Here is a 15,440-nt window from a genome sequence, read left to right as displayed (position 1 = left end):
AGTAGTAGCAAACATAAGGGGGGGGAACTTTCCATAACTATGGCATATAATACTGTCCTGTTTGTCTAAATTCCAGCAAATGTTTTTTTTTTAACAAATGTTTATTAAAACAAGTCAACTACAGAACAAAATGGTGACACAGAGCTCAGAACATAAAAAGAAAAGACCTTGTGTTTTCTTGGCAAAATGAAAACTGTTTCAGTAGTTCCTTTTTTAATATGCTAGAAAAACTTACAAAGAATATATGTGCTCCTTCAATCCCCTCTTACATCATGAAAATGACAAAGATTTTTTTTTCCCATGCTTTCATGTATGCAATTTTAAACTCAGTAGATTCATGTAGAACTTTATACATGATGGAAATAAAACCTCTGCAAATATTTAAAACCTAGTAGGTGTGAAAATTTTATCTTGTCCAACTGCTCTGGACCTTTAGCTGTCACTTTTTAATAAGTAGGCCTTAACCTGCAAGTACGGAAACAGGACCTCTTGGCAGAGACCAAAGCTGGTCTGGAAGTCAGGAAATGCAAGAATACCACCTATCTTTTAATTGTGCCAAAGTACCTCAAGTTTAAGACCTACCACAGTTCACATCATATTTAAAACCTATCTAATTCCATCTGATGCCTGTCTGCCCCCTATAAAACCTACTTGATCTTGATAGATTAACATAGCCGATCTATCAGCCAGTATCCTGGAATTATCTTTGTCCAAACCTAACAATGACACAGGATGATACCCACCACACTGTGGTTTAGGGAAAAATGGGAGATATTCCCCTGCCTTTAAAGAGTTATAAAGTCAAACAAGGGGATAAGCAGAGAATGAATTTTAAAACAAAAAAATAGCAGTATACCATTCACCCTGGAGATTTACCAGGTTTCATTGCTTTTAAAGCTGCATCCACCTCTTCCTCTGTGATGTCACTAAGGGGCTCATATTTGAAACTTAAATATGTCTAAAAACCCACCCAAGTCGGCACTTGGATGATCTAAAAGACAGGTCAAGTACCAATAATCAAAACAAGCTTTTTGGACATATCCAGGGACATTTTAGGCCTCTGAAGCCTGCTGTGTGCCCAGAACTGAAAGGGGCATTTTTGAAGGAGTGGTTAGGGTGGGATGTGGGCCAAACCTAGACTTTGTCCTGCAGGGATAATCCAATGTTTGATGAGACTGCCTAGGCAAAACTTATATGCAGGGCAGGATTAATTCTTCGAGGGCCCCTAGGCACCAAAGTACGCTGGGACACCCGGCCCTGCCCCACCCCACCCCCATTTATCTGTTTTCTTATTTACTTCTTTATTTCCACTTTTCTTTTCTTTTTTTATTCAAAACAAAGATTAGCATACTATGCAACCCCCAAACATCTCTGAACAAAACCCCCCTTCCTTCCCTTCTCACCTACTTGCCCAGGACTTTAACTCTAAACCCTTTCCATGCATATATAAAAGTTCAAATGCATTGTAAAGCATATAAGTCTATATTAATAACCAAGTACAGTAGAGTAATGTTCAGTGCAGTTAATTTAAAGTAACCAGTGATTACCAATCTTGATGTGGAACCTGGAACATGAGGTAGATTATTGTTAGGAAGGCAAGTCACTTTCCAGATTAGCCTCTGGTGGTTCAGGTGGAGATAGAATGTGAAAGCATGTGTTACCAGTACAGTACAGTACTACAGTACAGTAGAGTAATGTTCAGTGCAGTAATTTAAAGTAATCAGCGATTATCAATCTTGATGTGGAACCTGGAACATGAGGTAGATTATTGGTTAATACAGTACCTAAGAGTGTTATGAATAAAAAATGACAAAACAAGCTGGACTTATTTCACAGAGGCTTCGGTGTTGCCGGTCTTGTCCACTGCTTCTTATTGTTTTAGTGTGAAAGCATTTTTATTGATTTAAATGCCATACAAAGGATGACAATAACAAAGAAACAAGCAACATTAACAGAGCGCCAACATCCCCCTCCCCCCATCAACAAAACCACCAGGAGAAAGTAAGGGCCCACATAAGAATCCCAACCAATTGCAAAAGAAAACCCCCGGGAATCAGGACTCTGATAATCCCCGGGCCCCAGAAACTGCACCAGCCCTCCCACCATGGCCCAGATTACAAAAAGAAACAAAACAAAACTGCCCCGTCCCTCCGCCCCAAAGCCCCCCCCTCCAACATCCACTTCAAATGAAACTAAATAAAACCACCCATATACCTTCCAGAGTTAAAAGCAAACCTAAGGAGCAACAGAAATCACAACTCATTCAAGAGCAGACTGCGCCCCTTGGGATGTAAAATCTGAAGATAGGGATCCCAGAGAAGCAAATATTGTTGATTCCCTTTCCAGGAACCCTTCATATCTCTGGCTTCCCAACAGACCAATTGATGCACATCACCCCTCCAAAGCCAGAACCCTGGAGGCTCTGAGGAAATCCAAAATTTCAAAATGCCCTTCCGAGCCCCCAAGGCTAGCTTAACAACTTTCGCACCCCATACATCGTCCCATAAGCCCAAGCTAAATATAACACCTTCCAAGGCTAAACCCAGCCCAGTACGCATAAAATGTAAAATCTCCTGCCAATAGGATTGTATAACTGGGCACCACCAAAACATATGGCCAAAAGTCTCTTCTCCTGACTCACATTTAGCACACAACTTGGGACTCAGTACCCCCTCAATAATAATACTGCTTCTTATTGTTTTAAATGCTACAGCACTGAAACTAGACGATGGTCAACGTTTCATAAGATAATCATTTCTTCAGGGTTCTGGAATTGCAAGAACAGTAGTTGTCCCACGTTCAGTTCTCTAGTTTCAGCACTGTAGTGTCTAAAACACTAAGAAACAGTGGAAAAGACCGGCAACACAGAAGCCTTTGAAAATAAGTCCAGCTTGCTTGCTTTTCTTTCTTTTCACATACTGGTTTCTTTACATTACTTTACTGAAAATTACTCTACTGTACTGTATTATCAATGGTTAATATTTGGAGGAGATTGAGAGGGGACATGATTGAAACATTCAAGGTACTGAAGGGGATAGACTCCAAGGTAGGGAGAACGAGAGGCGAAAGTCGTTAGTAAGTCTGAAATAAAGGAGAAGCATCCTACGAACATCTAGTAACCGCAATGAAGAGAACCTCTCCCCCAATCCTCTTTCTGGAAGGCTGGAAGGAAGAGAGACTGGTTAACACGAAAGGCTGATACCACTTTAGGAAGAAACGATGTAACAGTCCACACAGAAACCCCCGAATCAGAAATGCGCAAAAGAGGATCTCTACAAGACAACGCCTGTAACTCAGATACCCGCCGAGCTGAAGCCACTGCGACAAGAAAAATCGTTTTCAAAGTTACATCCTTCAGAGTCGCTTCCAACAAAGGCTCAAAGGGAGGCTTTTGCAACCCCCCCAAGGACTACTTTAAGACTCTACTCCGGACATATCTTCTGAATAGGGGGACGAATATGTTGCACCCTTTTAGAAATCGAACATCAGGTTGTGACGCAAGGGAAGAACGAGCCATGCGGCCCCTGCAACAAGCTATAGCGGCCACTTGAACCTTAAGAGAATTATAGGCCAACCCTTTGGCAACCCATCTTGAAGAAAGGAAAGGATGGAAGAGAGAGAAGCCTGGAAAGGCGATAGACCCTGAGCAGAACACCAGGAATCAAAAACCCTCCAGACTCTAGCATATGAGGCAGAAGTAGACCTCTTTCTGGCCTGAAGAGTTGAAATAACCGGCTCTGAATATCCCTTACATCTCAGCCGCGACCTTTCAAGAGCCAGGCCGTAAGACCAAAGTGGGACGGATTTTCCATGCATATCGGACCCTGAGTTAGCAAGTCCGGAGTGACAGGAAACGCCAACCGATTGCCCGTCGACAACCGCATCAGGTCCACATACCAAGGACGACGCGGCCAATCCGGAGCTACCAGTATCACCGAGCCCAGAAAGTGAGTTATGTGATGTAATACCCAACCTATCATCGGCCAAGGAGGAAACACATAATGGAGACAACCCGGAGACCATGGAAGAGCCAATGCGTCTACCCCCTCGGACGCCAACTCCCTGTGTCTGCTGAAGAACCGAGGAAGCTTGGCATTTCGAGATGAGGCCATGAGATCTATCTCCGGAAGACCCCACCTCTGAATTAGCAGATCGAATGCCTGAGCAAAGAGTTCCCATTCCCCGGGATCTATAAGATTTCTGCTGAGAAAGTCCGCCTGAACATTTGCCTACCCCGCAATGTGCGCCGCTGAGAGAAGAGGAAGATGAACCTCTGCCCACTGAAGCAGCACCATAGCCTCGCTGGTCAATTGAGGACTTTGGGTACCTCCTTGCCGGTTGACATAAGCCACCGCTGTTATATTGTCCGTAAAGACCCTCGTCTGACAGTCCCGAATCATGGACTGAAACGCGAGAAGCACTAGCCTGATCGCTCTCAACTCCTCCTGAGACCAGACTCCCTGCGCTGAAGACTGAAGGCACTGAGCTCCCCATCCCAGCAGACTGGTGTCTGTTGTAACTATGATCCAGTCTGGTGTCACAAATGGCATTCCTTTGAACAGATTGATCTTTCTGAGCCACCAATGCATGCTGAGCGCTGCTTGAGATGTCCACTGAAGACGATTGTAGTCCTGAGACACCGGGGACCACCGGGAGAGAAGGGACTGCTGCAATGGTCTCATGTGGAAGCAAGCCCAGTGTACCACCTCCAGAGCCGCCACCATTGACCCCAGAACTTGCACATAATCCCAAACTCTCGGCCTGAGCGACTGGAGAAGCAGGCGAACCTGAGATTGCAACTTCACTCCCTGGTCTTTGGGTAGAAATACCTTCCCCAGACCTGTGTCGAAATACACCCCCAGATGCTCCAACGATTGGGAAGGGATAAGGGAGCTCTTCGGAAAATTGATGACCCACCCCAAAGATTGGAGAAGATAGATCACTCTTTGGGTTACTGCCAAACTCTCCTGCCTGGAAGACGCCCGGATCAACCAGTCATCCAAGTAAGGATGCACCCGAATCCCTTCCTGGCGAAGGAAAGCCGCCACTACAACCATGACCTTCGAGAACTTATGTGGAGCTGTGGCCAGTCCAAACGGCATGGCCAGAAACTGATAGTGCTGGCCAAGGATCGCGAAGCGCAGATACTTCTGATGCGGGGGCCAAATAGGAATGTGAAGATAAGCTTCCTTGAGATCGAGTGCCGTAAGGAATTCTCCCGGCTGAACAGCCGCAATGACTGACTGCACTGTTTCCATCCGGAAATGCCTGAACCGTAGAAAGCGATTGACCTTTTTGAGATCCAAGACAGGTCTGACCGAATCTCCCTTTTTGGGCACTATGACATAAATGGAGTATCTGCCCTGACCCCTTTCCTCCGGAGGAAGGGAATGACGGCCCCAATGTCCAAAAGAACTTGAAGGGTGACCTGTACCGATTCTCGTTTGGCCGCCCCTGTACAAGGGAAGACCAAGAGAGAATCTGCGATGGGAGAGGAAAATTGTAATTTGTAACCTTCTCGAATAATGTCCAATACCCACTGATTGGACATTATCTTGGCCCACTCCGCCAGAAATGAAGACAGCCCACCCCCAATGGTCACGACAGAGGGAGCCGACATCCTGTCATTGGGATTTACATAAGGCCGGGGTACAGGTTGGTTGAGCCGATTGGGGCTTGTAGGACGAAAGGAATTCTTTTGTGAAAACCTAGGCCTAGAATTAAAGGAAGAACTGTAAGAAGGCGGAAAGGCCAGCTTTCCAGGTCGATATCTCTTAACATCTCGGGAACGATTTCTGGCAGATGACACCTTCAAAGGGGCTTTAGGTTTATCTTCCGGCAACCGTTGCGTTTTGGAATCCCCAAAATCCTTCACCAATTTGTCTAAATCATCCCCGAATAACAAATGACCCTTAAAAGGAAGCCGCACAAGTCTAAGCTTGGAAGCCGCATCTGCCGCCAGTGACAGAGCCACAAGGATTGTTGAGTAACAACAGAAAGAGCCATTTGTTTCACCAAAGCCCTAATAATATCATAAAGGGTGTCCGCCAGATATGCTAGACCCGTTTCCATATCTGGAAAGTTAGACAGCACAGTCACCCCGGTCTCCATCATTTTATCTGCCATACCTTGAGCCCATTAGAGGCAAAACCATACCGCATAGGAACTGCACACCGCCGCCTGCAAGGTAACCGCCGCTACATCAAAGGACAACTTGAGAGAATATTCAATCTTTCTAACTTGAATGTTTTTGAGGGCTATACCTCCCTCAACCGGCAAGGTAGTCTTCTTGGTAACCGCAGCCACCAAAGCGTCTACTCTGGGGTTCTTAAATTTGTCAAGCTCGTCCTGAGAGATGGGATACAACTGGTGCATAGCCTTCGCCACCCGAAGCCCAGCCTCTGGCGAATCCACTGCGTGGAAATAAGCTCCAGCATCGCTTCGTGCAACGGAAATGCTTTTGCAGGTATTTTGTGCCTGCCATAAGAGGATTAGCCGAGCTCGATGCGTGAGAATCCTGCTCAGAAATATTAAGGCCCTGCAGCGCCTTGGTAATAAAGGGCGGCAATTCCTCTCTATGAAAAAGACGGAGCGCGGTAGGATCATCCACTTCCCTAGCCTGCGCATCCTCAAGCTCTAAATTCATCACCTCCCCGTCTTCCAGAGATTACGGCCGAGACAAAGACAAGGCGAAGTCTGAAGGAGGGTCACCGCCGTCCATAAGCACCACCCTGTGTCTCGTAGCGGCTTGAGACTCTAGAGGAGGTCCAACGGCCTGAAGGACCGACCCCTGCTCCAAAGTACAGTTCAGACGCTGAGCAGGCTGAGAGCCTTGCATGAAAAAGGCCTTGTGCATCAACATGACAAATTCCAGGGAAAACGCCACTGGATTCGCTGTAGCCTGCAGAGCAAAAGTGTCCTCCTGCCCTAAAATCTGTCCCGCAAAGGAAGGAGACGAAGCAAAACAGCTGACCGCTGGCGCGGCTGCCGACGTACACTGAAGCGGAACGGCAGACGCCGCGAGCACGGGAAAAGCAGGCCCGACTTCAACAGCACGGGAAACTACTAATGCATCAGGCATGATCTGCACGTTCTCTCCCACAGCGTCCGCGCAACCCGCTGAACAGAGGCCCGACGGTGTTCGCCGCTTCCCACAGCGGGAACATCTCTTAACCGCCTCTGCCACCATTACACACCACGTCTAGCAACTTCTAAAATTAAACCCCGCGGCACAAAATCCTAGCGACCAAACGGCAGACCTAAGAAGCAAACACAAGCAAAAGCTGAAGAAAGAAAATTCACTCTCACCCGAGTCCACCATTTGCTAAAACTGGTAGTTGCCAGCTGGGACTGATTGCAAAGCACCATCCCGCAGCAGCACACTGGTCTTCCTTTTTTTTTTTTTAAAGTTCTGTTTCAGGGAAAGAAGAAAACAGAAGACCAGTAAGAAACCTCAATCCACTGGAGAGGAGGGTGGAGCAGGGACCTGGGGGTCCAGGGTGACTCCCAAAGTTGGCACTGCTCAGCCAAGCACCCCAATCTAACTGAAGAGAAAAATTCTCAACAATAGAAGAAATAGAAAACCAGCAAGAATCCAGGAGCTCGTGGAACAGCGACCATCACCTGCTGGGAGATAAAGAATACTGAAGATACAGGGAGAGTACCAACCAATAGGTCCACCTGTTAATCAGTTCTCTATCTCCACCTGCTGGTAGATGTGTGCTATCCCACTAGTCTATGGATTCATCTGCTGCTGTTGGAAGAAATATATTTTTTAAATTTCAATTTGATATACCATAGAAAATGTAGCTGTTATACTTATACTGTATTGGTTACTGTCCAAGTGGCATATTTGTTTTAAAGTTGTGCTGCTAATTTTTAAAGCTATAAGATTGTTTACCTTTAATTGTTCCTTTGTCTATTATTGTCCAGTTTGGTTGTTAAAGCCACAAAATCAAGAACATTACCTGTCCTTTCAAGTCAATATACCTGTGGAATAAAATTAAATCTGATTTTTTTTAAAGCAGGAACAAATATTTTAAATATTTTCTCTTTATATTAGATTGCAAATAAACTTATTTGATTTTAGAAAGAATGTGACGACTAATAAGAAATCTCAGTAAAAAATGGTAATTAAGGATCTTTAAATATTAGAGTATGGAATTAGTTTTACTAGTTTCAGTGTATAATATATCTAAAGCAGTGTTCTTCAACCTTTTGACACCTATGGACAGGCGGAAATAAAATAATTGTTTTGTGGACTGGCAGTTGAAGAACACTGGGCTAAGTCGTGGGCCAGACCTCGCCCATCTCCACCCATCCTGCCCCCATAATAGTACTAATTGTAAAACCATTTTTTCCATTCATTTTTCATATACACACACACAATATAATCGTATTAACAACACATAATGGTTAACCACAAAAGTAAACTACACAAAGCACACTGTATGCTTCTCAATATTCATTCCTATCAGAACACAGATAACCCCATGCAAATAAAGGACCAAAAAGCACAGTTACTTTCATCTCTCCTAACTGCTGCTCTTCCTGAGGATTCTATCAGCTGGTTTCAACACAGCAGCAAAGAGGGGCCACTCTAACGCTGTCCTCTAGTGCCAAGTCACTTGAGAAAAAGCACACCAGACTCTGAGGGAACTGTGTTTTCTTTCGTCTCTCCCAACTGCTGCTCTTCCTGGGGATTCTATCAGCTGGTTCAACACAGCTTTCTCTGTCCCTATATAACGTGTATAGCTTATTTAACTTGTACAAACTGCATGTACAGCATGTCATAGATTGTTATAAATCGCACCTATAGTCTATGAAAACATGCATAGACTGCATCTATAGCCTGTTACCGCATGTAAAACCACATGTATAGCCAATATATATTGCCAGTCATCGCATGTATAGCCAGCTACTGCATGTTTAGCCTGCCACCGCATGTATAGCCTGTACTGCCCATTACTGCTACTACATGTATAGCCAGCTACTGCATGTTTAGCCTGCCACCACATGCAGAGCCTGTACTGCCCATCACTGTTTACCGCATGTATAGCCTGCTACCACATATAGCCTGCTTCCGCATATACAGACTAGCTACCGCATATACAGACTAGCTACCACCGTTTCCCAACTAAGCTCCACCTCTGTTCCTATCTTACTAATTAACAATTGCTAAGCTCCACCTCAGTCTGTATCTCACTATTAGCAATTGTTAAGTTCCACCCCCGTTTGTATCTCACTAGAAACAACTAGGTGCGTATTCTCCTTCAGTCTTAGTCCTTCTCCCGTTTCACTCAGTCCTTACCTATAACTCAATTCTCCTCCCTCCTGCCTGGCAAGCTCTGGCCCAACCCCTCTCATTAGTTCTCCTTGATCCCACCATGAAGCCACCTTCCTGGCTCCTCCTTCTTCTCTGCTCTTTCACCAACACTTCCCACTGCCAAAAACCTCTCCCCCCCCAACCTTCCCGACTCCACAAACTCCAACAACGTCTGCCCTGGTCTCAGAATCCCCGTACTAGTACGCACTAGAACCCACCCTTTCAAAAAACACCGAGGAGTCAATCACACCTCTTTAAAGCCTGTTCCTCCAGCCAACCTACCCAACCTTACCTCCGACTCTCTCACCCCAGTCCCAACACTCTACTGTAACGCCAGATGAGTCTGCAATAAGACCCAAATACTAAAAGACCTACTCGGAGACTTTGATCCAGGTTTTTTGTGTATCACAGAATCATGGATCGAAAAAGATGATTTATTCACACAAAACGAACTCTGTCCCCCTGGCTACTATGGCCTCTTCTCACCTAGAATCAACCGGAAAGGAGGAGACCTGGCTCTGCTTTACAAATCATTCTTCGATGTCCAGCTCCTTGAAAAGGGCAGCCATACCTCTTTAGAATTCATGTTAGCTTCAGTCAACGATGAACTTCATCCCTACCCATTAGGTATCCTGTTACTTTACCGCACACCAACCCCCTGAAACAAATCCTCTGAACTCGTTCTCGAGACCATAACAAAGGCCTTCCTAAAATTCCAGAGACTACTGATCATTGGAGATATTAATCTCCATGTAGACGATAACACCAGCAAGGATGCAACCGAATTCAAAGACTTCCTCACCTCCCTAGGCTTCACCGCTCCTTCGCCCACCCCTACCCACGATAAGGGGCATACCCTAGACATCATCAGCTTCCTTGACCTGACCGAGCACAAAACTTCTGCCAAAGAGGCCCGTTGGGAACATGTCCCCTGGTCTGATCACCTTCTAGGCTCTTTCTGCCTTCCCATTTTCATGTCTCATCTTGGCACTCCACCCCGACCCACAAACTATCACCTACCGCAAAAAAATCATGAGTGAACTGTTCTGGACCCAATTTCTCAACCAACTCCCCCCTTTTCCTAAATATGCCGACCCAGATTCCAACTGGCATAATTGGGTAACCCTTTCCTGGACTACCTACCGTGCTCTTGCCCTTTTGTCTACTAAACCTATCTCCCACTCCCGCAAGGCTCCTTGGTATCTTCCATACCACAGGGAATTAAAGCAGAAATGTCGAGCCCTGGAACGTAAATGGAAAAAAAATCAAAATCCCCTTCAGACAGACAATCCTGGAGAGACAACATCAAGTTTTATAACACAGTACTAAAAAAAGCAAGGAAGAATTTCTATGGAGATAAAATCACCAGATCAAAAAACCAAAATAGTACACTGTTCAACATCTGGCGCAACCTAACCTCAAAAAACAACTCCACCTTTCCCCTTTCCCCCCCATCCGCAAACGACCTAGCTAAATTTCCCCCCAGCAGACTCTTACAATTCTCTGCCTCCCAACATCTCCAACCCTATCCCTGCTGATAGATCCTGGACTGTCTTTGAACTTGTATCCGAATCCCAGATCTCTAAACTCTGTCTCAAATTGAAATCCTGCAATTGCATCCTGGATCCTTTCCCTTCCTACCTTTACGAAAACATTCCCACGCAGGCCATCTCCTCCCTTACCAGGCTTATAAATTCTGCTTTACTATCGGGCCTGTTCTCCACAGAAATGGGACACATTGCCTTGTCCCCTCTTCTGAAAAAAGCCGATCTCGACCCTTCCTTACCATCTAACTACCGCCACATAGCAAATATCCCTATCCTAACTAAACTGCTAGAGGCCATAGTCGCCACCCAGCTCTCTTCTTACCTAGAGAGATTCTCCATCCTCCATCCCTACCAATATGGCTTCAGACCCAGCTTCAGCACCGAATCCCTCCTAGTTTCCTTAATTTCTAAGGTGCAACAACTACATTCTCGTAACAAATTTGCTGTCCTATTACAATTCGAGCTCTCTGCAGCTTTCTATGTTGTCCACCACGACATACTACTTTATCAACTTTCCGAGATAGGAATTGAATCCACCGTCCTAAAGTGGTTCTCAAACTTCCTACGCTCTCGCTCCTACACTGTCAACACAAATGGCACCATGTCCGTTCCATGGACACCATCTTGCGGTGTCCCTCAGGGATCACCCCTATCCCCTTTTCTTTAACATCTATATGTCCTCCCTGAAACTCCTCCAATTATCCCCCTTGAAACAATCTACACATACGCTGATGACATCCTTGTCCTCCTTGAGACAGACCAGAACCTCACCAACCTCCACGAGCTTGCATAATGAGACTCCATTCCTGGTCCCTCTCGGTACAGATGAAATTGAATGAATCAAAAACAAAATTACTCTGGCTCGGCCCAAAATTAGAACACCTGTCCACCCTCTTCGCACTACCCTCAGGCACTGCACTGCAGCTTGAGTTCTCAAGCAAGGTCCTTGGCATCATTATCGATTCTTCTCTCCCTCAATGACCACAACTCCTTGGCTAAATCATGTTTTTTCAGCCTCCACATGCTGAGGAAAGTAAGATCCTATTTTCACCAACATTTCGCCGTCCATGTCCAATCCATCATACTCTCCAAATTAGACTACTGCAATGCCATCTACTTAAGCCTATCAAAAAAAAGTCTTCAAAGACTCCAGCTAATCCAGAATACTGCAGCCAAGTTGATCTTTGCAAAACGCAAGTCTGACCATGTTTGCCCACTCCTAGCCAAACTTCACTGGCTCCCAGTGATTTCCAGAATCCATTTTAAATGTTCCTGCCTGGTTTTTAAGATCATTCACGGCATCCTTCCTCCCTTAATCCCACTATTTTATAACTCCTCGAGTCCTGACTCTACCAGATCCGCCCAAAGGTATAAATTATCCTTCCCCTCTCTACACGGTATTCGCTATGTAGGCAAACTGGGAAAATCCCTTCTCTTCAGAATCACAGGTCTTTGGAATGACCTTACTACCCCACTGCGGAACCTGGGCTCCCTCCAATTATTCCGCAAGCAACTGAAAACCTGGCTTTTCACTAAAATGTAATTCTATCTCCCCTTACTCTTCTCTTCTATATGTAAGTTCATGTAAACCTTTTTTTTCCTTCTCTTCCTATATTTTAAATTCTTGTAAACCGTGCCGAGCTCCACAACATCTGTGGAGATGATGCAGTATATAAACTTAAGGTTTAGTTTAGTTTAGTAATAGGTATTATCCAGGGACAGCAGGCAGCTATTCTCACATATGGGTGATGTCATCCACGGAGCCCGGATGCGGAAAGCCTCGCAGACTTGCTTGAAGAAACTCAGAAGTTTCGAGTCTGCCATGTCTTCCCACCCAGCACAGGGCGAATCTCAGTTCAGATAGCTAGCAGAGAAGTCAACCAGGGGAGGTGGGTGGGTTGTGAGAATAGCAGCCTGCTGTCCCTGGATAACACCTGTTACGGTAAGTAACTGTGCTTTATCCCAGGACAAGCAGGCAGCCTATTCTCACATGTGGGTGACCTCCATGCTAACAAGAATGGGATGGTGGGAGTGTTGGCAATTCAGGAGAATAAATTTTGTAATACTGCCTGGCCAAAATGGCCATCCCGTCTGGAGAAAACATTCAGACAATAATGAGAGGTGAAAGTATGATCCGAGGACCAGGTGGCAGCTTTGCATATTTCCTCAATAGGAGTGGATCTGAGGAAAGCTACTGAAGCCGCCACGGCTCTGACTTTGTGGGCTGTGACTCGACTCTGTAGATGCAGTCCAGCCTGAGCATAGCAGACAGAGATACAAGCAGCCATCCAGTTGGAGATAGTTCACATAGAAATCGATATCCCAACTTGTTTGGATCATAGACAAAAAATTGAGGAGCAGATCTGTGTGGTTTGGTGCGGTGCGTTCTAAGTAGCAGGCCAAAGCACGTTTACAGTCCAGGGTATGAAGAGCTGATTGCCCAGGATGAGAATGAGGTCTCCGAAAAAACACTGGAAGTACAATGGATTGACTGAGATGAAATTATGAAACCACTTTCGGTAAGAATTTAGGATAAGTACAGAGGACCACCTTGTCATGATGGAAAACTGTGAAAGGTGGATCAGCAACTAAAGCTTGTAGCTAACTGACTCTTCGAGCAGATGCGAGAGCATTGAGAAACACCACTTTCCATGTGAAGTATTTGAGATGAGCCGTAGCCATTGGTTCAAAAGAGGCTTCATCAATTGAGCAAGAACAACATTGAGATCCCAAAACACTGTGGGCGGTTTGACACAGAAAAGACCTTTCATAAATCTGGAAACCACAAGATGAGCAGAAAGAGGTTTTCCTTCGATAGGCTGATGGAAAGCAGCAATTGCACTAAGATGGACTCGAATGGATGTAGACTTAAGGCCAGAGGTAGATAAGTGCAGAAGATAATCCAAGACGGAAGACAAGGAGGTAGCTTGAGGCTCCTTGTTGTGAGAAATGCACCACGTAGAATATCTAGTCCATTTTTGGTGATAGCATTGTCTAGTGGTAGGTTTTCCGGAAGCCTCTAAAATGTCCCAAACAGATTGAGAAAACTGAAGAGGAGTTATGTTGAGAGGTACCAAGCTGTCAAGTGTAGAGACTGCAGGTTGGGATGAAGTAGAGATCCTTGACCTTGTGTAAGCAGAGATGGAAAAACTGGTAGAAGGTATGGTTCCCTGCTACTGAGTTGAAGAAGAAGGGAGAACCAGGGTTGCCTGGGACACAGAGGAGCTATTAAATCATGGTGGCATGATTGTTCTTGAGTTTGACTAGAGTCTTGAGAATCAGAGGGAACGCATACAAAAACTTGTTCATCCATTCCAGAAGAAAATCATCCGCCTTCATGCGCTAAGAATATATCCTTGAGTAGAATTGAGGCAATTTGTTGTTGTGGGGATTCACGAAGAGGTCTATCTGAGGGATCCTCCACAGAGAGAAGATGTGATGAAGAGGCAACGAATTGAGAGTCCATTCGTGAGGTTGTAGAAGGCGACTCAATTTGGCTGCCAGACAATTGTTCTTCCCTTGAATGTAGACAGATTTCAGGAAGATGTTGTGAGAAACAGCCCAAAGCTGCAGAGCTTCTTGGCAAAGAGGGAGAAAACCTGTGCCTCCCTGCTTGTTGACATAGTACATAGCGACTTGATTGTCTGTTCGAATGAGGACTACTTTGTCGTGAAGATGTTGAAAACCTTTTAGAGCATTGAAGATCGCTCTAAGTTCCAACAGATTGATGTGACATTGACGATCCGTGTTGGACTAAGGGCCTTGAGTACAGAGATGGTTGAGATGAGCCCCCCCAAGCGTAGGTTGAGGAATGTCGTGAGGACCTTCTGATGAGGGGGCGTTTGGAACAGCAAGCCTCTGGAGAGATTGGAAGAGAGCATCCACCAGTGGAGAGATTGCCTCAAAGAAGGAGTCACTGTGAAGTGTTGGGAAAACGGGTCGCAAGCCTGCGCCCACTGAGATGCCAGGGTCCACTGAGGAATTCTGAGGTGAAGTCTGGCAAAAGGAGTCACATGAACTGTAGAAGCCATGTGACCGATGAGTACCATCATGTCTCGCTGAGAGTGAAGGAAGGGAAGACACTTTGTGGCAAAGCTGAAGGAGAGCATCCAGACGTTGTTGAGGAAGGAATGCTGAGCTGTACAGTGTCCAGAACAGCTCGAATGAACTGTAGGTTCTTAAAAGGGCTGGAGGTGGGATTTGGGAAAGTTGATTTCGAATCCCAAACTTTGTAGGGACCAGGTAGTCCATTGGGTCGCTACAATAACCCCGAGATGTTGAATCTTTGATGAGCCAGTCGTCCAGGTACGGGAACACCTGAAGACCATGGTTCTGCAGAGCTGCTGCAACCACCATTAGACACTTGGTGAACACTCGTGGAGATGACGCCTGGCCAAAGGGTGGCACTCTGTACTGGAAATGCAGATTCCCCATCTGAAATCTGAGGTACTGACGGGAGGCTGGATGAATGGGAATGTGAGTGTAAGCCTCCTTGAGATCTAGAGAATATAACCTATCGTTCTGATCTAGAAGTGGATATAGGGATGCCAAGGACAACATGCTAAATT

The sequence above is a fragment of the Geotrypetes seraphini genome, chromosome 1 (genome assembly GCF_902459505.1).
Source record: "Geotrypetes seraphini chromosome 1, aGeoSer1.1, whole genome shotgun sequence".
In the NCBI taxonomy this organism is placed as follows: domain Eukaryota; kingdom Metazoa; phylum Chordata; class Amphibia; order Gymnophiona; family Dermophiidae; genus Geotrypetes; species Geotrypetes seraphini.
This window is presented reverse-complemented; position numbering follows the sequence as displayed.